At 40.4% G+C, this 23,621-nt stretch overlaps 2 long non-coding RNA genes across 6 annotated transcripts in view; both read left to right on the forward strand.

The window, feature by feature from the left end:
- The window catches only part of LOC308472419, a 67,520-nt gene that overhangs the window by 29,980 nt on the left and 13,919 nt on the right, over positions 1-23,621 (forward strand). The window lies entirely within an intron of this gene.
- LOC308472418 lies at positions 11,123-23,462 on the forward strand. Of its 5 annotated transcripts, XR_013983488.1 has the most exons (6): positions 11,123-12,577; positions 13,424-13,486; positions 13,590-13,654; positions 15,119-15,409; positions 20,674-20,844; positions 22,213-23,462. It is a non-coding gene; the product is annotated as an uncharacterized lncRNA (long non-coding RNA). The 5 variants fall into 5 exon arrangements; XR_013983484.1 differs by having other exon boundaries at positions 11,123-13,486; XR_013983485.1 differs by having other exon boundaries at positions 11,123-13,486; positions 20,734-20,844.

Below are 23,621 nucleotides of genomic sequence, written 5' to 3' on the forward strand. Positions count from 1 at the left end.
TGAAATCTGCAGCACTGAAGCAGTCAGAAAGCTTACAGCAATGTGCCTGCTGTCTGAGTAGAAGTTAATTTGTGTGCGTGTACTTATGATTTCATCCCAAGTCTTAGAATATCTATCTTTTCTCTCTTAAAGCCCCAACATCTAAGTTATAAATTACTCAGTGTTTGTTTTTAGTTGGGTATTTTCTAGCCCTGATCATGGAATCATAGAGTAGGAAGGAACCACAAGGATTATCTAGTCCAGCCCTCTGCAATGCAGGAATCTTTTGTCCAACATGGGGTTCAAACACACAACTCTGAGATTAAGAGTCTCATGCTCTACTGACTGAGCTATCCCTTACTTATGAGCTGCAGAAGGAGAGAAAAAGAGAGAAAATATTCACTGTAAGGGTACACAAACATTCACACGCAAACAGTGCACACAAAAACGCACAGGAAAACTTTTTTTTGATACTAAAAGGGGGGGGGGTTTAAAATACAGATACTGTAACATTGATTAGTTGTATTGAAAAGTTGCTTAAAAGCAGACAAACTACAAATTTCTTCTTCTGATACAGAAGAAGCTCAACACCTTTGTTTGGATTTCCACTTTTGGAAATATGGCAACCCTAGGCTATGTGTATGTAGAAAATACTCTCCCTCTCTCCTCTGACAAATCCACACAAACACTATGCATTGCACAGACTGGAGAGTGCTCTTCCTTAATCACACTGAAAAAGAAATGGAACAAATCAACCTGCCCTTGGGTGATGACTAATCTGCTGCTTCCTGCCACTGATCTCAGCTACCAGTTGACCAAGGATTGCTGCTTGCCTTCAACCCTCAACTTCCTTTCTGATGCAGAGGAATTCCTTTCCAGCACAGGGGTGACTCAAAAACCTAACCATGCATGCATAAGGTCCCAAATGTTGTCCCCAGCATCTCTAGGTGGGGCTGGGAGAGTTTCCTGTCTGAAACTCTGGAAAGCCTCTGCCAGTCAGTGTAGACACCGCTGAACTAGATGGACCATTGGTCTGATTCTGGATAAGGCAACTTCCTTGGTTCCTATGGGATGCGCACAGGAAGGACTTAGCAGGACAAAAAGCTCTTGCCCATCATTTTGTACCCATCATCTGCAGGGCCAGATTTAGGTTTGATGAGGCCCTAAGCTACTGAAGGTAATGGGGCCTTTATATGTCCAGCTGTCCTTTGTCAACAGCAAATTGTCGCTGTTTTTTGTGTTGAATATGTGCTATATAGTAATTTATGGACCTAATAGGTATCTAAAGCCATTTGCACATAACAAAATATGTATTTTATCAAAGTAATTGTTGAACTGAAATACAGTTAAGAAATATATTAATAGTGAAATACAATTAAGAAGTATATTAATAGTGAAATAATTATTAAGCTCTAACTTAAAATGATTCTTTTATTCATAACAAACTTAATAATGCAAACACTTTTTTCCTTTAATTTTTTTGGGCCCCCCAAGAGAGTGGGACTCTAAGCTATAGTGTGTTTAGCTTATACGTAAATCCAGCACTGATCATCTGGTAATCAGAAGTAGACTGCTTCTCAAAATGGAGGCGCCATCAAAATTCCTAGCTACTGATGCAGCCTTGGTTTTTCACTGTCAAATAAGCAACACCACCACCACATTTCTTAAGTAATGTTTCGTTCCGGATTGTTTGAGTTAATGTTTTAATGTGTTGTAATCTGCTTTGAGACCCCCCCTTTAAAAATATACAGTGGTATAGAAATGAAATGAATTAATAATAATAATAATAATAATAATAATAACCTGCTACTGCTGTTCTGCTGCTCCCTGATTCCCAAGATGTAAGAGAAACTCAAATACCAAACAATAAAAAATGGGTTGGATCCAGATTTGCTCTTGGTTGGATAATGCCAATTGAAATAATAACTAATTGAAGTTTCATTTATTTCAGTCGGTCTGATTACAAATCATTCTTTAAAAACAAAAACAGGCAACAGATGAACAGCCAGCTGTTGCCATGCCCCCACTCCTAGAGACCCCTCTGGGCTTAGCAGACTCAGTTGCTGGTTTCACCTGGTAGCAGAATTTTAAAATGATTTAGTTTTTGAAAGACTTTACATTGTTTCAGTTGTTTGTTTTGATTTTATTTGCTTTTCCCCACCAACTTTCTCTCTTTTGCTGCTCTTTGTGTGCAGATCTCAAAACTGTTTTAAGGGTTCTGTTTCCTGGATCATTAACCGATCTTTTTACTTCTTGGAGCTCACATATCAGTGTCAGTAGCATCAAAAGACCAGGGCTGTGTAATCACTCCCACTAACTCTGCATCCATTGTGCCCGCAGCGCTGGTTTGGGAATGGATATTGGCCTCAATCCATATCTATCTTGTATATGTCCTGTCATTTCATTTGATGCACCCCCCCCAAATCAGCTTCAATCTGAATTGAGAAAAAGAATGACTCAGCTGTGCTTTTAGCTGGTAATGGTGATTGAGTATGCTACAGTGGCATGAGTTGGGCAAACAGTCTGTATTGTAAACTGGGTGGCAAAAACCGATAACTTAAAATAGCCCAAAACTTACTTTGGGGGCACAAAACTTACTGCTGAAGTGCTTCTAAAAAAGCGACTTTGCCTAAGCTCTCTAGATGGTGGTTGTGCTCTCAGGAGATACGATGCCTGTCCTTTTTCTATTCCTCTGCAGCTCAACAGTCTAGAATCCATGGCTCTTCCATCTGTCAGCCCACACCTCTGTACCCGTGAGGCAGGCTGCTTCTGCATTTTCTTTGCACTATGGGCTGGTCAGATTGAAATGCTGGCTATAAAAATTCTCACTAGGTATTTTGGCAAAAGGCACCATAGCTTTGGGTCAGTTTGCAGCATCGTTTTGAGAAACACTTGTTGCTCTCATGTGGCATCAAGCGACATGTTGACTGCATTGAAAAATGGCTGCTTAAAGGTTCAGATTTTGCGCATCAGGGACAATTGGTTTGATATACTTTCTCAACTATAATCACATGCTTCTGATGCGAGACCTTTGTTGAGCTGAGCAACAGGACAATCGCAAGGTGCAGGTAGAAGAATCAAACATTATGCTAACTACATGATAGAACATGGCTGGTGGCAAATGCAGCCCTTCCTATGGTGAAATTATGTGGATTCTTTGCAGGCTGGAGCCTTATTCTATTCATAGAATCATAGAACTGTAGAGTTGGAAGGGACCCTGAGGATTGTCTAGTCCAACCCCTGCAATTCAGGAATATGCAGCCATCCTGTTTGGGGATTGAACCTGCAACCTTGGTGTTATCAGCACCATGCTCTAACCAACTGAGCTATAATTCATCTGGATCTTATCCCAATTTTGACATAACAGTACTGGGATCCCTAATGTGGCATCCTTGCGCATCAAAGCACTCCTTATTGATGCTCACCAATGACTCTTATTCCACATAACTTTTGTTTATTTATTTAAACTGAAGGGTTTGGGGCTGTGTTTTGTTGTTGGCTGGTTGGGAGGTTGCCTGTTTTGGGCGACGGGGGTTCTGAGCATTACCAGGTGTGTGTCCCCCCTGCCCCCGTGGAATAGATATTTTGTGGTGCTTATGACAGTTTATTAGATTCCAAATGTACCCCCAGGCCCCCAAAGGTTGTTGTTGATAGTATCTCTAAATCACACTTCATGCTGTAGGATCTCAGGGTGGTCTACAGCAATCAGAAGAAACTCACTGTTCCCTTAACATTACAGAGGAGCAGCAATGGCTCAAAAGGAATCACAGCCAGTTCTTTGCCCCAGCACCAAGGAATGAATTTCTACAGGAACTCCACTGACTGATTCATTTGCAAGGTTCTTTGTGTGTTCCCATGACTCACTCTTTTCCTAAAGCTCTGATTGAATGTAGCAACAAGATGCTGTGATTCAGGGGTTTTTGGCTTTTGTAAGTTTAGCACTGTGTAAACCAGAAATAAGGAACCTTTGGGCTTCTGGATGTTGTTGAACTACAGCTCCCATCATTGCTGACCTTTGGCCAGCTGACTGGGACTGATGGGAGTTTAAGTCCAGCAACATCTGGAGAGCCACATATTCCCCACCCCTGGCACAAATGCTTACAGCACAATCCTAACCATGCCTACTCAGAAGTAAGTCCTATTGAATTCAATGGGGCTTACTCCCTGGATAAATATAGTTAGGATTGCAGTCTAAAATAATCTTGTGTGTGTACACTGTAATCTACTATATATTTTGGAAAGTTGTTTATTTTCTTGTTATGCATTTGGACAGCACTTGAGATATAATAACCAAACTTTGCACGATGGTTCCTGAGTTCAAGGAGTAGTTTTGTTTGGATGCCATTTTGAATCAAGATCACAGACTGAACATTTAAAAACTGCACTGACCTTAACCAGTGATTTCAAAACTGCAGCAATATTTTGGTTTCTTAGAATTCCCAAGCAACACTAGGTACAAGGGGGCTAGGGCACTATATAAACAATACCTTCACAGCCCCATTGCAGTCTATGGACTTAAAGCTAGGCAAAAAACTAGTTCTTCTGCATTTGGATTTATTTCTGTATTCTGTATACTTTTTGTATAATTGTCACAAACAATTTGTACATATGCCAGTTTAGATCTTTTTGTACCTGCTCCACCTTCTGTAATTTTTATTAGCAGATAGAAATGGAGGTTGGAGGAAAAAAACAACCTCCTCTCAGAAGTATAGCAGCTAAAGTGATAGCTTTGTGCTTAGGCTGGCCCTGGTCTTAAAAGTATCTGTTGTGATTTGGAACAGATCAGAACAATGTTTTTAAAAATGTTTACACAGGTCTTCTTGAGTGAAAAGATGATATGGCAGAATTAGATAAGATGTCAGGAGGTAATGTATGAAGAGGTTAAAAGACTGTGAGAATACAAAGGAGAAAATGATAAACTTGTGCCAAAGGCATTTAAAGCCATATGAACCATATAACCTTTTTGGTACACCTCTTCAGTTGAAAAGGACCTTATTCCCCACAAAGAGCTCCAGTTCCAGAGTTCCCTGGGAAGAAGGTTTGACCAATAAACCACTCTGGAAACTGTATCTCTGTGAGGAGAATAGTAGTCTTAGAATCACACAATCGTAGAGTTGAAAGGTACCCCAAGGGTCATTTAGTCCAACCCCCTGAATTGCAGGAGTATCAGCTAAAGCATCCATGTCAAATGGCCATCCAACTTCTGCTTAAAAACCTCAAAGGAAGGAGAGTCCACAACCTCCTGAGGGAGATCATTCCACTGTTGAACAGCTCTTACTGTCAGAAGGTTCTTCTTGATGTTTAGTCAGAATCTCCTTTCTTGTAACTCGAAGCCATTGGTTTGAGCCCTACCCTCCAGAGCAGTAGAAGACAAGCTTGTCTTCTAGCACCTCTCAGCACTGGCACTGAATTGGGGGCTTGCATACTCACAGCGAGGTGGTGTGCGCTTCCTTTAAGAATCCTCTGGCTTTCGAAGTGGAAGGAAGGAATATACAGAACCCTGCTGAGATTAGAAGTTGTTTCCAGAAGTATTTTAAAAGACTATACACTCAAGGGCCAGTGAAAGAAACAGACTTAGACCAATTTTTGAAAACAAATGGACTTCAAAAAATATCTCAAGAAAAGAGACTAATTTTGAATGACAGAATAACGGAACAGGAAATAGAAGGTGCCATTCAAAACATGCAACTGGGTAAATCTCCAGGACCAGACGGCTTGACCTCTAGACACTACAGATCTTTAAAAGAATGGCTAATTCAACCATTGAAAGAGGTCTGCAACGAAATAATGGAGGGGAGGAGGGCACCAGAGTCGTGGAAAGAAGCATATATTACACTTGTACCAAAAACAGAGGCTGAAAAGACACAACTAAAGAACTACCGCCCTATATCATTACTCAATGTGGATTACAAAATTTTTGCAGATATTTTGGCGAAGAGATTTAAAAAAGTGCTGTTGGAAGAGATTCATAAAGACCAAGCGGGCTTTCTCCCAGGAAGACATTTGTCTGATAATTTGAGGAATATAATTGATATTTTGGAAAAACTAGAAGTGAATATAAACACTAAAGCAGTGTTGATATTCGTAGACGCGGAGAAAGCCTTTGACAATATTTCTTGGAATTTTATGAAGAAGAATCTTCAGGGTATGGGGGTAGGCCAAGGTTTTGAGAATGGTATAAGTGCAATTTATTCAGAACAAAAGGCTAAACTAATTGTAAATAACGTTGTGACGGAAGAACTTAAAATTGAAAAAGGGACACGACAAGGTTGCCCAATTTCCCCTCTTCTTTTTATTTTGGTCCTGGAGGTGTTGCTGAATATGATTAGAAGGGACCAGATGGTTAAGGGTATACAGGTCGGAACTAAACACTATAAATTGAGAGCATTTGCAGATGACTTAGTATTGATGTTACAGGAGCCTGAATCTAGTACTAAAAGAGTTTTAGAACTGATTCAAGAATTTGGTCAAGTGGCAGGATTTAAATTGAACAAATTAAAAACCAAGGTTCTAGAGAAAAACTTAACACCGTTTGAAAGAGAGAGGTTTCAGAATGAGACAGGTTTAACAGTGGTTAAGAAAGTTAAATACCTGGGGATTAACATGACAGCAAAAAATGGGAACTTATTTAAGGATAACTATGAAAAATGTTGGTCAGAAGTGAAAAAAGATTTAGAAATTTGGTCAAATTTGAAGCTTTCACTGCTAGGCCGTATTGCTGCGATAAAAATGAATGTATTGCCTAGAATGTTGTTTTTGTTTCAAACTTTGCAGATTGTGGACAAAATGGACTGTTTCAAGAGGTGGCAGAAAGATATTTCTAAATTTGTCTGGCAGGGCAAGAAACCCAGAATAAAATTTAAAATACTAACAGATGCAAAGGAAAGAGGTGGATTTGCCCTGCCAGACCTCAAACTTTATTATGAATCAGCAGCTTTTTGCTGGTTGAAAGAATGGCTACTTCTTGAAAACACTGACATTTTGGACTTGGAAGGTTTTAATAATGTATTTGGATGGCATGCATATTTATGGTATGATAAGGTCAAAGCACACAAAGCATTTAAAAACCACATTGTCAGGAAAGCGCTATTTAATGTTTGGATAAGATATAAGGATTTGCTAGAAAATAAAACCCCAAGGTGGCTGTCACCAATGGAAGCGAAAGCCTTGAAAAGGGTCAATATGGAGGTCAAATGGCCAAAATATTGGGAAATTTTGGAACAAGACGGAGATAGACTGAAATTGCAGAGTTTTGAAAAACTAAAAAACAAAGTGCGAGACTGGCTTCATTATTATCAAATAATGGAGGCATTTAAATTGGACAGGAAAATTGGCTTCCAGGTGGAAAAATCAAAATTAGAAACAGAATTGTTAGAACCCAATACTAAGAATTTGTCAAGAATGTATAACTTGCTGCTGAAATGGAATACTCAAGATGAAACGGTAAAATCGGATATGATTAAATGGGCACAGGACGTAGGACATAACATTATGTTTGCTGACTGGGAACAGTTATGGACCACAGGTATGAAATTTACGGCATGTAATGCCTTAAGAGAGAATATTATGAAAATGATATACAGGTGGTACATAACCCCAGTCAAGCTTGCGAAAATCTATCACTTGCCCGATAACAAATGTTGGAAATGTAAAGAAATTGAAGGTACATTTTTTCACCTTTGGTGGACGTGCCCAAAGATTAAGGTCTTCTGGGAAATGATATATAATGAACTAAAAAAGGTATTTAAGTATACCTTCCCTAAGAAACCAGAGGCCTTTCTCCTGGGCATAGTCGGCCAAATGGTGTTAAAAAAGGATAGAACTTTCTTTATGTATGCAACAACAGCAGCAAGAATACTCATCGCAAAGTATTGGAAGACACAAGAACTTCCCACGCTGGAGGAATGGCAGATGAAACTTATGGACTATATGGAACTGGCTGAAATGACTGGTAGAATCCGTGACCAGGGAGAAGAGTCGATGGAGGAAGACTGGAAGAAATTTAAAGACTATCTTCAGAAACATTGCAAAATTAAGGAATGTTAGAGTGATGTTGGACTGAAAACAAGTGGTTTCCAGCTGTACAGGTTAAAGTTATGGAAATTTGATATTAAAAGGGAAAACTTTAAAGTTATATGATATTAAGACCAAGGACTAGGTTTAAAAAAAAAAATTGAAGTTATATATTTTAATATTTTACTAAATTAAAGATTGGGATTAAAAAAAAGTGGAAAAGAAACTGCTGAACAAACAATGTGGACTGGAATACAAAGGAGGGAGGTTTGAGGAAGTCTAGAAAATAAGTCATGTAAAATTGGAAATGGAAAAGAGAGTTTGTTTTTAATTGTTGTATTTTGTGTTTTTATTGTTAAGTTTTGTATTATTTTTATGTGAGTTTTTCTGTTTTTTTTGTTTTATGTTGTTTTAAACTTTAATAAAAATTATTAAAAAAAAAAAAAGAATCCTCTGGCTTTCCCCCTCTGTGGGAAACTGTGAGGGCTGTTTCCGGCATAATGCTTGGAACTCATGGATAGACTTTTATAAAAAACGATCACACAGGCTCTTCAGTTTGAGATATTACATGGGGATTAGCAGCTTTCTCAGCTGATTGGTTGAACGCAGACAATGACTGTGCTGGAAAAAAACCCGATATAAGAGAGCTTTGCCTTGCTAGTTCTTGTTTGCTTCTAGTAGAGTATTATGTGGTGTGGTGGTGCCTTCATGTGGAAACTGGAGGGATATGCAAGAAAAGAATCTGTGGGAAAGAACTAAGGCAGAGGCACAGAACTTTTATAGTATGCAATATGCAATTTTCTCATGAGATAAGAGCTCCACAACTAATTCACCTTGGCAACAACAGATCTGGGATTATATCATTCAGCATACTGGAAATTGCGAGCCCCCACACTAAACCCTGTCCCTGGCACCCACCACCCAGAAATGAGATATGGAAATAATGTATGGGTTTAAAATTAGGCCACAACTTTATTAAATTCAGGTGTAGGAACCTTGGCTTAGGCCTTGGAAGGTATCCCTCTCATACCCAACAGGGGCTGAGGATGCGCAGGGCAGTCAGGTGAACTGGGAGGGGACTGTAAAGCATGAACTTACACAGCGTGCCCTCCCAGTTCACCAAAGCCGGGAGTCTGACCTATATGCCGCCGCTATAGGGCCAGTGACTCCCACAATCAACCCTTTAACGGGCCCTGCAAATGCTGCCGCATGGGGGTGCATCAATATGCTGCCCCTGACTCACAGATAGACTACAGTGGTACCTTGGTTTACGAACTTAATCTGTTCTGGAAGTCCGTTCTTAAACCAAAGCATTCTTAAACCAAGGTGTGCTTTCCCATAGCAGTGGGGGACTCAATTTACAAACAGAACACACTCAACAGGAAGCTAACATGTTCTGCTTCTAAGGCAAAGTTCGCAAACCAAAACACCTACTTCCAGGTTTGCAGCGTTCTTAATCCACGTTGTTCATAAACTAAGCTGTTCTTAAACCAACTGCATAGACTACCAACCAAGGTCTAAAACTGCCACCCGAGACCCCAACTGGGGTCTTGCCGCCAAGATACCTACAGCTGAATATCCTCTCCATCAGAGAAGGACTACACCCTGCCACCCACCAGTCCCAGAGGCCCTGGAGCACATCGCTCAACCAAAGGTTGTTGCCATTGGGGGTCAAATGTACTCCAAAGTAGTTAGTTATCAGGAGAATATTATACTAAGTTCATATATATCACATGTCAGGAGGTCTTGTGATGGACGCCTTGGCTCCATCAGGACCTGGCAAGGTTTGGCAGCTTCAGATGGACCAAGAGGAGGAAGACAAAGGAGCAGACGGAGGGCTGAAAGGCTGGCACCCAAGGGTGTAGGAAAGAGGTCCTCTGCTTGTGACTCTGTATGACAGGGAGAGAAAGAGAGAGAGAGGGAGAGAGAGGTAGAGAGAGAGAGAGAGAGAGAGAGAGAGAGAGAGAGAGAGAGAGGCAGATTTCCTGGCTTTCTCTTCTACCCCTCCAGTGGAGTACAGAGCCTCATCAGGGAGCGGGGAAGACTTCAACAAGCCAGAGAGAGGGGCTCATGGTGGTGGAGGAGGAGCTGGAGGCAGAAGGGCAGGACAGTGTTGTCACTGAAAGTCAGGCACTGCCTTGATGGGTGTGAGATCAAACACAACTGCCCAGATGTAGCAGACATGAGTGTGTGCAGCAGATTTACAGGGTGAAAGAGTCCCACAAGTGAGCTCTCCCTGCCTCACCTTTAAAAGCTTAGCAGGAGGGGTATGTCAACTGTTGGAACATCTTTAAGGCTTCCATTCACTTATGCATTTCTTGCTTTGGTCATGGAACCTTGACTTCTGGATCATGTGCTTGTTATCTGCCATTTAGTGAGGGGAGGGGTTTGTCTGTCGCTTGGTTTGTTCTCTGTGTGTTTGGAAGCCTCTTGAGATATCATCAGAATGCTTGGCGTGAGGGTTCCTGAGGTGGGGGAAAGCACTCTTCATCAACATTTGGATGCCAGCTGCCATTTTGAATCACAATTGCAGACTAAAATGTGACTTTTTAAAATGAAGGCTGTTTCCAGAATGGGTCCATTGGTTCATTCCTATCTGATTTGTCAGTGTGTGAAATAGGCATGTGAGGCGTATGTCTTACACTTTTCACAGGTATTCCACTGTTTCCCATGCACACCAGGGGTGGTCCATGCTGTGTATTTTAGCCCCTTCCCTCATTAACTACTCCTCTGCCTTTCACCACCTTTTCCTGTTGTGGGCATGCATTCAGGAATTTCTGTACCTCTGAATGCACTCCTTTAAATCCACTCCATACAGGAAGAGAGCATAAGAGCAAAAGCTACCAGCCTTTTGTTATCATGTTCCACGATGAACACAATGGAGGCTTGTGCTTTGGGTGCATGTGTGTGCAGGGAGAAGCCAATATCCATTTTAAATTGAATAATAGTACTAATAGCACACATATATTATACAAGACTCTTACTTAACAACACTGAAGTTCTGATGAAAAAAAGGTTGTGATGGACACACCCTGGGTCAGCCTCCTAGTGACCCAGCAACCAATCAGAGCTGGTTAGAATGCAGCCAATCAGAAGAGGCTGGTGAGTATAAAAATTGGAACTTTACAGTTAAACTGTCAGACAGGAATCAATTGGGGTTCGAAAAGTGCCTAGTTAGGGACCTGGGAGAGATAGGGATTGGGGTTGGCTATGCAAGGCAACCTGGTTTAATTCCCCGAGAGAAAATAAGAATACTAGAAGGGCCTCAGAGAGCATTGCTGGTGTAGTAATATTTATAGCTAGTGTGGAAATCGTCCTTCCTGAGACAAGTTTTAAATAAGAGTACTGAATAAGGTTTTATAGTTTTCTGTAAAGTGTGTTTGCCTGAAGCTAAGAATTGTGCCTCTCATGCATAACCTCACTGAGTGCAATTAAATAAAAAGTCTATGTTTGTTTCAGAAGTGCCTCCTCATATTTCAAACCACTTGGTGTGAGGAATAAGTGGACACAGGCCATCCTTCACACAAGTAAAACACTGGTTGCAGTATAATAAAGAAATGATACCACAAACAGTTTCTAACAAGGAGAGTTGAAACTTTTGAACACCCAGAAAATCCAGCTCCCATCTTCCGTGAGGGAGTCTGTCACAGAGGTCTTGCCAGGACATTGGTATTGAGTGCAGGGGGTGGAGGGAGGCCATATTTATGTACTTTTTTTAAAGTCTCCAAGTAATTTCCACATGTGTTGAGATCTGGAGAAAAGAGCCCCTTCAAATAGTTTCTTCAAATGGGGGTTGTTAAAGTCCTTGAAATCTCACTTTGATGGCTGGTTTTTTTACCATCAAGCTATATGGAAATTTTGTGAAATGCCTAAATAACTTAATAAATTATCTTCCTTGGTTGCTTCCAGATGGAAATTGTCTGCTCTATGCTGCATTTCTGCGATCCCAATGTACATTACCTGTTTACTGGGCCTTGCTACTATTGTGGGATACAAAAGTGATTAACAGATTTGTAACAAATGCATGCAGACTCTTCCCCCATTCCTCTTCTTTCTGGAGCTAAGTTTAAAATATTGAAAAGAATGTCAGCCTTAAGTTTTCATCTTAAGCATAATCTAAAGGAAGTAATCAGATGAACTCAGTGAGATTTAAATTGTGGATGGACATGCTCTGATAGAACAGGCTACTTGCGCCCAAGTGCTTGCAGTGATCTGGCCATACGGATGCTTCAGCATCAGGCACATCACCAAAAAAGAAGAAACACATAAACAAAAGAGAGCGAAAGAGGACACAGATTTGGATAAAATTAGGATGTGCTAATTTATATGCATAGATGCAAATTTAGAAATCGTTACTATAATTTAAATAGAAATACAATACATCTCAGCATTGTGGGGAAAGACAGTAGTCAGGTGACCTGTGCACCTGCTCAGTCTGCTGTCCAGGTACAAACTGTGGATAGTAAATTTCATGGCTTCTCCATCTTTAAATCAGAGTTGGACGGCTGAGCCCTTCAGACAGAGGGCATTCTCAAACAGGGCTGATGTCTGATGGCCCTTTGGAGAGAGGAGTGTCCTCTGCAAAGTAGGACACACGGCCACCCTGTTGTCTTGTTAAACTGCTTTGTATTTGCCTTTCACTTTAAAAATAAAGCGCATGTTACAATAATGTCACTTTCCGGTTGGCATTCTAGTTCAATAGGTGCTGATCTCTAAACGGCAGCAAGATGGCGATGGAGAATAAGGAAACAGAGGATACATGTCGGAAAAAGAAGGGCCTGAGCTCTAGCTGCCCTATAACAAAGCCTCTTGCCCAGGGAGCCTCAAATGAAATTACTGCACTACACAAGTCTAAGGGTCAAATGACATATGATATGTGATCACTCAACCTCCTGCTGTGTTTTTTAAAAAGGTTAATAGCAGGCGCCTTTTTGAAATTAGAACCAGTTCACACAGCCCCTTGGGCTTGTGGCAAACCTGCCCATTTTCATTCTGAGGGCAAAGAGTGCTTATGATAAACCAGTTCTGTGAATGGCTCTTAATAATAACAACAGGCTATTAGCTATGATCGTCCAATGGAATCCGCTGAGGGCCAGGTTCCAGAGGACAAACAATGGGGAAGACTGATGCCTTCACACCCCACTTATGGGCTTCCAAGAAGCATTTCAGTGATGGCTCCTGGAAGCAAGGTTCTGAAACAGATGGATCCTGGGTGTCTGATCCAATTGGGCTTGTCTTCAGTTTTGAGACTAAAAGTTCCCATATCACTTAAACCCTCACAGCAGGAGCATAACTGAAAAATTGGGATCTGAAATTCATGATGAGCCACCCACATGCCCAGTTCACCACAAGCACATTTTGTACCTGGGGCAAGCGGGGACAGTTTGTGATTCTTGCCCCAACGACTACTGTATGTCCATTGCCGTTTCAGGCGCTATGTGGCAATGTGCGTATTTCAAGCACCTACTGGACACTGCCTTGAAAATAAACAATTGTGAGTATTGCAGCCCACCTAAAAAAACCCAAAAAAACCTGCACTACACCATATTCATATGAAAAGTTTCTAAAAGCTGTTATTATTTTTTTTTTTTTAACAGACTGACTGTTTATGAATTACCACCCTGGCATGAAAACGAACCTATCCCCCCACCCGTTTTTTAAGGCAAGTGAATGCAAGGTGTTTCTGTAGCAATGGCTCACAAACATTTGCTTTGAAAATGTTTAGCTCTATTTTTATTATTTTAAAAGCGAAGCTGGAATGCATACACCCTGATATTTTAAAGGATGAATTGCTCTTCTCCATTAGTTACTTGAGAACCAGATATTGCATGGCTCAAGGCTAGGAGGGCTATAGTACTAATAATAAAATCCTGTGGTGGTGGTAGATATAATAGAATCATAAAGTTGGAAAGGACCCAATGGAGCATCTAGTCCAACCCCCTGCAATGCAGAAATATGCAGCTGACCCATACAAGGATTGAACCTGCAACCTTGGTGTTATCAGCACCATGCTCTAACCAACTGAGCTATCCAGGCAGTGCTAGTATGTTTGTATCACCTGGAACAGGATAAATTCTCAGAGCACTGATAACAGCTTCTAGGAACTGGAATCCAAGAAGATAACTAGGTTCCCACAAGAGCCTGCCTCTTCAGCTATAGTTAGCAGCCCCATGGTTATCTGTCATCTGGATGGAGAACCTTATCATTAGATGTTCTTGGGAAATGAAGATAATACCAGTCTTACAATATATCAAAAGTTTTGGCATTCCACTGGTCAAATTCTTTATTTGATGCCTCCCATGCTTTATAAATTTCATTTCTTTCATTTTCATCAGTGCTGCTATCAGATGTGATGTCGGCTGCTATTGGTTTCCAGGGGGTGGGAGTGGGGAGGTATGGGGGGCTGATACCGGGGAAGTTGGACAGTCACTCAAAAATAAAAATAAAAAGAGGACAAAAGTAAACACATTTGCATAAGATACTATATGCTAATTTATATGTGTATAGATGCAAAGTTAGAAATAATTACTGTAACTGAGAAAGAAAAGCATCTCATCATAGTGTGGAAGACAGCGACCAAGTGACCTGTGTGTACCTGCTCAGTCTGCTACCAAGGTGCACATGGTTGATTTGCAACTTTCAGACCCCTTCTCTAGAGATGGACAAATCTGTGAATTCTAGTTTTTCTCAGATTCTAATTTTTTTAAAACCTTAAATTCAGCCCTCTCCATTTCTGTACAGTTTGCTTTAACAAAAACAAAAACAAAATCCAAAACTCTGCATGAAAAATCAGACCCATTTTGAATATACATTTTGTACGCAATTTTGCCTAATATACATAGTTTGCAAGCAATTCCCCCTAGTGTACTGCATTTTCCTGAAGTATTTTCCACTAATATATGCATTGGTGTGTGCACTCTTCTCTAATATACACATTTTTGTATGCATCTTTTGTTTGTTGGAAAACTGCACTACAGAAGTGAGGATTTTGAAGGACAGGTGCATGTTAGTTTGCACAGTGGTTTGGGAAGGGTGAATTAAGTAGGTGCATTTTAAAATGTGAATGTAATTTCTTCCCCACCTCTACCCTGCTTTCTCTTCTTATGGTTATTTATCTTTAAATCAGGCTTGGATCAGACAGCTCTTCAAATAAAGTAGGACACACAGCCATAATATATGCCAAGCAGGTTAGGGAGGATACCATATTCACTTGGTCAAGGTCACTATTTTCGTCCATAAAAGACTGTAATTAAATTCCACACTCTCCTATGAACTCAATCCCTGTGATTCTTCTGCCTCTCCCATATTTATGAATACCCACAGGACTTCCGTGCACGTGAAACTATTGGAAGGCAGTGACTACAACACTGTAAACCTCTCCTTATCATGAGCTGTGCAGAATAATGCAAACAATATTGTGAGTGTAATTCATGGAATTAAAAATTAATAAAATAAATGTGTAGTGTCTGTTTGAAAAACCTAGAGGCCATTGCAGTTTTACTCCTTGAAGGAAGTGTACGCCCATTAAGAAATGCAGCTGGAATTTTGTTAAGAGAGTCGTTAATATCATAAGAGGTGGATGATAATTCATTGCCCTTTCTTTGTGCTGTGTGACTCTGACGCTCCTGAGAGAAGTGAAGCAGCAAAAAACCTTTCTAAGTGAGGAAAACTTGCTCAGTCTCTACAGAGAAGGGCCATATTAGAGCTCTGGTCTGTGTATGTGTGAGAGAGGGTCGATGGGGGTAGGGCAGGCTATTTTTACCTAATCTCTTTGCTGAGAGGAAAGTAAGTCAGATGAATATTTTTACTAAAGAGGAGTCTGCTTTCTGGAACTGGGCCTAAGAAAGGGCAGTCCCTCTCTTTTAACTGACCGACTTGTAAGATATGCCTTTCAAGCTCACCCTCCTCCTTTCACTCAATCCTTTCTAATGTTTCTTCATGCTTAATGCTAGCTCAGCTGTAGTAGTTAGGCTACATCTCCCAGGCCCCTGCAGCCTGAGGGATGGTGTTATATTCAACCTCTTTCCTGTCCCCAGGAACTGGATCTGTCAGCAGAGAACAGCTAAAAATACCCTCATTTCCTTTAGAAATCAAGGGTGCACATTGCCTGAACCTGGGCCTGCCCACCTCATGAGTGCCTAATCCTATAAACACATACCTCTTTGGCTATGTTTGTACCACCCCGCCCCATCTACACACAGCCAAGAAACCTAATTCCCTTCATAGAAAATTAACTGTCTGCTTAAATCTCTCCTGCACACTTAAGTAAGGATGAATTCTTCCAGTGCTCAAAGTTTTACTAAAGGTGCAGTTCTCTTATAGCTCAGCATACCTCCGTTCTTATGAAGGGATGTACTGTTCAACTTAGTCCTACTTAAAGTAAAGGTAAAGGGACCCCTGACTGATAGGTCCAGTCGCGGACGACTCTGGGGTTGCGGCGCTCATCTCGCTTTACTGGCCGAGAGAGCCGGCATACAGCTTCTGGGTCATGTGGCCAGCATGACTAAGCTGCTTCTGGCGAACCAGAGCAGCGCACGGAAACACCGTTTACCTTCCCGCCGGAGCGGTACCTACTTATCTACTTTTACATGCTTTAGAACTGCTAGGTTGGTAGGAGCAGGGACCGAGCAATGGGAGCTCACCCCGTCGCGGGGATTTGAACCACCAACCTTCTGATTGGTAAGCCCTAGGCTCTGTGGTTTAGATCACAGCGCCACCCGCATAAAGTAGATCTACTGAAATTAATGTGCTTAAGTTACTCATATTCACTAATTTTAACGGCTCTGAGTAGGATTAACTGTGGCTGCAACCCAAAAAGAACCCATGTTTGAAAGAATTTTGGACTGTGGCCCATCTGTACTATACATTTAAAACAGTATCATACCACTTTAAATAGTCATGGCTTCCCACAAAGATTCCTGGGGACTGTTAAGGATGATGAGAATTGTTAGGAGACCTCTATTCCGTCCCCACAGCTACAATACTAATGACTCAAACATCCTGGGAAATTTATATTTCCCCAAATACCTAACACCTGGGATAGTGCCATTATTGAGTGCTGAAAAAGGAGAAGGTACAAACTCTCTGGCTCATTTTTCATCTGAAGAACTGTCAGGGACATGATGCTCACTTAACAATGCAGCCAAGCATGTTTAACGGAACAAAACTGTATTATGAGCCCGATAAGCATGAACTTTGGTGACATCACTAAACAAATTAGTGAGTTCAGATTACAGAAGCCTTTAAATGAATGATTTGTCTGGAGGGGAAAAGGGCACCAGAATCGTGGAAAGAGGCGTATATCACACTTATACCGAAAACAGAGACTGAAAAGACTCAGCTTAAGAACTATCGCCCTATATCGTTACTTAATGTGGATTACAAAATTTTTGCAGACATTTTGGCCAAGAGATTGAAAAAAGTATTGATGAAAGAGATTCATAAAGACCAAGCGGGCTTTCTCCCGGGAAGACACTTGTCTGATAATTTGAGGAATATAATTGATATTTTGGAAAAATTAGAAGTGAATATAAACACCAAAGCAGTATTGATATTTGTTGACGTGGAGAAAGCTTTTGATAATATCTCTTGGAGTTTTATGAAGAAGAATCTGCATGGGATGGGGGTAGGCCAAGGTTTTGAAAATGGTATAGGTGCAATATACTCTGAACAAAAGGCTAAATTAATTGTAAATAATGTGGTTACGGAAGAATTTAAGATAGAAAAAGGGACACGACAGGGGTGCCCAATTTCCCCACTGCTTTTTATATCGGTCCTGGAGGTTTTGTTAAACATGATTAGAAAGGACCGGTTGGTTAAGGGCATACAGGTCGGAGCTAAACAGTACAAACTGAGAGCATTTGCAGATGACCTAGTATTGACGTTACAGGAGCCAGAATCTAGTACTAAAAGAGTTTTAGAATTAATTCAGGAATTTGGTCAGGTGGCAGGTTTTAAATTGAACAAGTTAAAAACTAAGGTTTTAGAGAAAAACTTAACACCGATTGAAAGAGAGAGGTTTCAGAATGAGACAGGATTGAATGTGGTAAAGAAAGTGAAATACTTGGGGATTAATATGACAGCCAAAAATGGGAACTTATTTAAAGATAATTACGAAAAATGTTGGACGGAAGTGAAAAAAGATTTAGAAATTTGGTCAAATTTGAAACTCTCGTTGCTGGGCCGTATTGCTGTGATAAAGATGAATGTATTGCCTAGAATGTTGTTTTTGTTTCAGACATTACAAATTGTAGATAAGATGGACTGTTTCAAGAAGTGGCAGAGAGATATTTCTAGATTTGTCTGGCAGGGAAAGAAGCCCAGAATAAAATTTAAGATATTAATTGATGCCAAGGAAAGAGGTGGATTTGCCCTGCCAGACCTTAAACTTTATTATGAATCAGCAGCTTTTTGCTGGCTGAAAGAATGGCTACTTCTTGAAAACACAGACATTTTGGATCTAGAAGGCTTTAACAATGTATTTGGATGGCATGCATATTTATGGTATGATAAGGTCAAAGCACACAAAGCATTCAAAAACCATATTGTTAGGAAAGCATTGTTTAATGTTTGGATAAGATACAAAGACTTATTGGAAAATAAAACCCCAAGGTGGCTGTCACCAATGGAAGCAAAAGCTCTGAAAAGGCTCAATATGGAGGCCAAATGGCCGACATATTGGGAAATTTTGGAGCAAGAAGGAGATAAATTGAGATTGCAGAGTTTTGAAAAATTAAAAAATAAAGTGAGAGATTGGCTCCACTACTATCAGATAATGGAGGCATATAATTTGGATAAGAAAATAGGCTTCCAAGTGGAAAAGTCAAAATTAGAAACAGAATTGTTAGTACCCAAAACTAAAAATTTGTCAAGAATGTATAACTTGCTGTTGAAATGGAATACTCAGGATGAAACGGTGAAATCTGCTATGATTAAATGGGCACAAGATGTTGGACATAATATTATGTTCGCTGACTGGGAACAGTTATGGACCACAGGTATGAAGTTTACGGCATGTAATGCCTTAAGAGAGAATATTATGAAAATGATATACAGGTGGTACATGACCCCAGTCAAGCTTGCAAAAATTTATCATTTGCCCGATAATAAATGTTGGAAATGTAAAGAAACTGAAGGTACATTCTTTCACCTTTGGTGGACGTGCCCAAAGATTAAGGCTTTCTGGGAAATGATATATAATGAACTGAAAAAGGTATTTAAATATACCTTTCTGAAGAAACCAGAGGCCTTTCTCTTGGGCATTGGCGGCCAACTGGTGCCAAAGAAGGACAGAACCTTTTTCATGTATGCTACAACAGCAGCAAGAATACTTATCGCAAAGTATTGGAAGACACAAGATCTACCCACTTTGGAAGAATGGCAGATGAAGGTGATTGACTACATGGAATTGGCGGAAATGACTGGCAGAATCCGAGACCAGGGAGAAGAGTCGGTGAAAGAAGACTGGAAGAAACTTAAGGACTATTTACAGAAATATTGCAAAATTAAGGAACTTTAGGAAGATGTTGGATAGAAACTAAGAGGTTTTTAGCTGTAATGCTTTAAGAGACATGGAAAAAAAAGGTTAACAATTGGGTAAAAGATTAATGGTAAGGATTTGCTGAACCAACAAATTGAATTGGAATACAAAGAAGGAGGTCCGGGGAAATAAGAGTAAGGAAGATAGGTTATGGAACATTATTGTGTTTTTAACTGTTTTATTTTGTACGTTTTTTCTTATTTTCTACTTTTTTGCTGTATTTTAAAACTTTATACTTTTTTCTTTGTTTTGTATTTTCATGTATTTTTGTGAAACTTTAATAAATATCATTATAAAAAAAAATTAAATGAATGATTTGTCAACAGGAGGGTGAAGAGTTGAAATAATTGTCATACAGACTTGCAGGGGTGAGGCATACATGTTTCAAGTGCAGAGCATGGTGCAAAACAATGTGCATAGAACTTGAAATAGGGTCAAAACGATGGTGTTGAGCAAAAAAAATCAACTTCCTGAAGTATATTTCCCTTTTGGTTAAAAGGTTTTCTTACACCCAGAAGGACTTCTTGGCTTTCTTTTGAGTTAGAGTTAGATTTGCCATGCATTTAGATTCAACATGTGGACATAGTAATAGAGGACTTGGCCCTTACATTGGGATAGGGGGCTCATTGTCACTGGTAGGCCCTCAAAATGTTGTTCTGCCAAGTGGAGAAATCTAACAAGCAAAAGCTGATGGTAACAATGTGGGGCTCTGTTAATGAAACTGTCTTGTGCTGGTATCTTTTGTAGGATTCCAAGGATTAGTGGAAATAGGAGGCTAAAAACACACCCAAGGACTCTGTTCCATATCTTCATCAAGTACTTGTCTTAGGAAATGACGGTCCTTTCTAGCCCCCATGCAATAATAGGTTGCATTTGGTATAGGGTTGCCGTATTTCACAAATTGAAAATGCGGACACAAAAGTTGTTGAGTTGTTGTTGTTTTGCAAAAACCAACATTTCCGATATGGGTGACGTTTTAGCAACTGTATTAGCTACACAACAAATATTAGACATAAAATACATATACACAATCAATAAGGCAAATTTAAGCACTATCATAGCATAACCCTTGCCAGAGCATTCCATTCTTATGAAAGGTCATTCTTGGAGCAGGATTCTCTCTGTCTCTCTCTGTTCACAAGGTCTGGGTTGGAACCTCTGTCTGTGTTGAGATCTACATTCTGGTCTCTTGGTCTCTATAGTGCTCCAGTCTCCCAAATTTATATTATCTGAGCACTGGAATATAACAGGCACCCTTGTCTCTGTGGTCAGCCAGGAGAAGTACCAATGGCATCATCACGTACCACTCTAAGGTATGTCAAAGAGTTGGCAAGCTGTCCTCTTCTATTATTAGCTCGAGAAGCACTAGTCCCTGTCATTCTCATGGCTTTGATCCTGTAAACCCATGAATCAATCATCAATCCTGGCAATTAGCCCAAAGTGACCTCATGGCCTGGTAAGGTAAGGTTACCTCACTGCCTTAGCTCTATAGTCAAAAAATAAGCTCATCTTCCATTATATAACACCTACACATAAACACAACCGAACAGGCCAAAATATTGTCTATTATGCAAATTCAGGCTCTTGTGGAAGCCATCAATAAGGCACCAGGGATATAATTTTTGGATACCACTTATCTCTTCGTAATCAAAATACTGTATACTTCCACACGTTTCCATCACACATTAACATCAGACTCCTCCTCATTGAGGTGGATTAAAATACTACTTTCCCTCATTGTACAAGAACACTGTGGTTTCCTAGTCTTTGCTGTTCTAAGGCATGGTCCGTTTTTGCACTGGAAACCCATGAAACAGATTTTTTTTATTTGCAAGGAAGGCAGACTCTGTTTTTAATTGAATTTCCAGCTCAGTTCCAAACCACAATTTCTTTAGTAAGAGACCATGGTATTTGTAGAAAATCTCATAATTTAGGGCTACAGCCGTAAGGCTTTGACGGAGGTAGGGATTCAAGTCCCTTGTGGCTTGTGCATAATGCCTCATCTTCAAATTCCTGAGTCATGGTTTTCAATCCTTGGTTGTGAGGTTTGGATTTACACATCATGTCTTATGCTAACATAGGAGTTTTTACACTAGTGAAACAAATATGACAAAAACCAGAACGCTACCTTTTTTTTAGTTTGGGGGCAACCCACTCTTTCCCCCTGTCTTCAGTTGCTTAGTGAAGGCTTCAGTCGGGAAGTCTGGGGACTGTTTTTTATGGTTGCTAAGCAACTGTAGCCATCTCTTCCCTCTCTGGCATTGTCAAAGTGGCTGACTATATATGGAACAAAGGGTAATAATGGTTAAGATGTCTAACTTGGGTAGCAGCTATGGCAGAGGTGCCATGTGGGAACGAACAGTTCAAATGTCATAGAGATATGTAGCCGGGCCCTTACTGCTTTAGAATCATATCCAATGTTTTATTGTTATTTATTATGCTGCTTACATGTCAAAGTGGCCTCTGTAACAGGTAGCTGTGGACCTCTCCTAGGTAGTACACCTTCCTGTATTTTTCATGTTCCTGCATTATTTAGGCTTTAAACGCACACATATAAAACCAAACAAATTACTGAAATGTTTTCAGAAACTAAATGGAAGCCAGTGCATTTGACTTCTTTGTGCATAACTGCTAACACAGATATTTTTGCATTATTTATGTATTTTTATATTACTTTGCAGACTCGTCCCCTTGAAGGAAAGGAAAGGCACCAAAATTCAGCCACTCCTAAGGTAGAGCGTGTACAGAAATAATTCCCTTCAGTCTTCCAGGGACAGTTGGAGTTGGCCGAATCTAACTCTACAAACTGGCTTTGGGCCAAGGATCAGAACGGGTGATATAAGAACAGCTGCAGATCTGGGTCTCTTTTCCTTCTATTCTCTGTGGTATCTACTGCAAGCAATGCACCTTATGCTGTCATCACACAGTGTGTCTCCCCTACCCTACCAGCTGCTGATGTCAGGTAGAGACAATGAGACACACAGTGCAATAGCCAACATACAGTTGGCCCCGGAGAAGAAACTGCTTCTTCAACCACCACACAGTCAAACGATGGCATTTGCTCCCACAAGATTTAGTGATTGCCACCAGCTTGGATGGCTTTAAAAGGGGTTAGATGAAATCACGAAGGATAAGGCTGTCAATGGGTACTAGTATAATGTCCAGTATCAGAGGAAGGATGTCTGAATTGCTGGGAAACATGAGCAGGGAGAATGCTATAGCACTCATGTCCTGCTTGGAGGGAAGGACCTGATTAGCCGCTGTGAGAATAGGATGCTGAACTATATCGCCCTGTGGTCTGATCAAGGGCTCTTACATTCAGAACCCCAAACCAAGGCTTGCAAAAAGCGCTCACAGAAGTGAACAACACATGGCAAGTAAGTCAGCTTCTCATCTTGTTTCAGAAATCCTGTAGCTTGGCTAGGGACCATTTCCTACTAAGGTCTGTCACCATATATCTGGCAGGAAACATTCCCTTTCCTCTTTATCCAATGGCTAAAACTAATCCATGGAGGATTATGCATATAAACTGCGGATGGCAATGCACCTTAAGCATGAATATGACAGGTCATAGTTTCCTGCAAATCAAACTTAAGCTTGCAAAGTCCCATCTCATCCGAGGGTTTAAATTGGATTAGTTATTTTTAAACCTCACAGAAGGGGCATTAAAATGTGCTTTTCAAGCAGCCATAAGCAATTCCTGCCGTAGGGCATGGGCTGCTCTGCTCATAATTCCTCTCCCTATCCCTTTAAATAACCCCAAGTGATGAGACAGAAAATAATATGCCAAGGCACAGCAAGGCACTCTACTTGCCTTTGCTGATTGTTGACTTTAGAGAATTCAGATTTCACTTGTGGGTGGGGGTTTGTTTTGTTTCACAATCCAGGATTTGCTGTTCTACCAGAATTCAGCAGGATATATATATATATATATATATATATATATATATATATACATACATACAAGAAACCAACAACCCTCAGTCCTACCCATAACTCCTTAAAGAGATCTGCAATTTCTGGCCAAGTTAAGTAGGGGCTTTAGTTTAACTCTTACATTTAATACCTTGGGTTTGCCATGCCATATCTC

The sequence above is a fragment of the Podarcis pityusensis genome, assembly GCF_964106645.2.
Source record: "Podarcis pityusensis genome assembly, chromosome: 2".
NCBI classification, from domain to species: domain Eukaryota; kingdom Metazoa; phylum Chordata; class Lepidosauria; order Squamata; family Lacertidae; genus Podarcis; species Podarcis pityusensis.